Source organism: Quercus suber, unplaced genomic scaffold (assembly GCF_002906115.3).
Source record: "Quercus suber isolate HL8 unplaced genomic scaffold, Cork oak 2.0 scaffold_303, whole genome shotgun sequence".
Classification (NCBI taxonomy): Eukaryota; Viridiplantae; Streptophyta; class Magnoliopsida; order Fagales; family Fagaceae; genus Quercus; species Quercus suber.
This window is the reverse complement of record NW_027069759.1, coordinates 866,541-867,758: the sequence shown is the minus strand read 5'-3', so window position 1 is coordinate 867,758 and position 1,218 is coordinate 866,541.

Genomic DNA, 1,218 nt, shown 5'->3' with positions numbered 1-1,218 from the left:
TTTTTTTTTTTTTTTTTTTTTTTTCTAACCGTTGGATAAAAAACTAGAGAAAAAAAAAAGGTCAGGGATGGATTAAACGGCACAGGCATGGCTTAAACGGCAGCTGCTATTTTATAGGTCTGAAATTACTGTGTTGCTCCTAAATGTATGTGTGAGCTAAAAAAATAGTTTGTGCCCTTTTTGGTCTTTTTATCATCAATTCTAGGGGTTTCCCACAGCTTGCCCACACGGTTTGACTAAAATTACTGGGTTGCTCCGAACCTCATATGTGAGCTACAAAAAAGTGGGGCTCTTTTTAGTCTTTTTTGTGGCCAAAATGGAAAATTAATCCTGATTTTCAAACATTATAATTAGTAGACTATGTTTTCAAACTATATTTTTTACTAGCATTTGAAGTTTAAAAGACTCGATTTAGGTTCTATAAATCGAGTCTCAAATAGGGGTGTGTGCGGTTCGGTAAGGGCGGTTTTTTTCCAAATTTATTACCGAACCGATAGACATCGGTTTCTTAATAATTGGAACCGATGCACACCGCCTAGGGTCGGTTTTCCAACCTATAGCGTTGCGGTTTTTTGCGGTGCGGTTTAGTCAGTTTGGTCGATTTGAAATATTAAAAATTCTATTTGTTTTTTTAATTAACAAATAGAATTTTTAACAAATAGAATTTGTTTTTTGATTAACAAATAGAACTTTTTGATTAACAAATAGAATTCTATTTGTCTCCCCTCCCTAAGAATCAAAATGCACTACTTTTACTACCACCACAACCACCATCTATTCTTCATTTAACATACATAACAATCAAAATGCAGAAAAAAAATATGTTAGCAGACTTAAACTTATAATTGATTTGATTAACAATTAAAGTGTTAATTTTGGTGGGTTTCTTCTCTACTTAAACTCTTAAAGGCTACTACAAACTTCATAACTCAATTAAATTTTTATCTCAACTCCATCTCAGCCATTACTAATACAGCTCCATATATATTCTAGCTTTGAGAGTAAAAGAAAGAGAAAAACCAACCATTATTAAAGAACCGGGTTTCATTTGTTCAAACTTTGTTGTGACATAGACTCACAAACAGAGAGAGAGAGAGAGAGAGAGAGAGAGAGAGAGAGAGAGAGAGAGAGAGAGAGAGAGAGAGAGAGAGAGAGAGAGAGAGAGAGAGAGAGAGAGAGAGAGAGAGAGAGAGAGAGAGAGCGGCGGGGGGCGGGGGG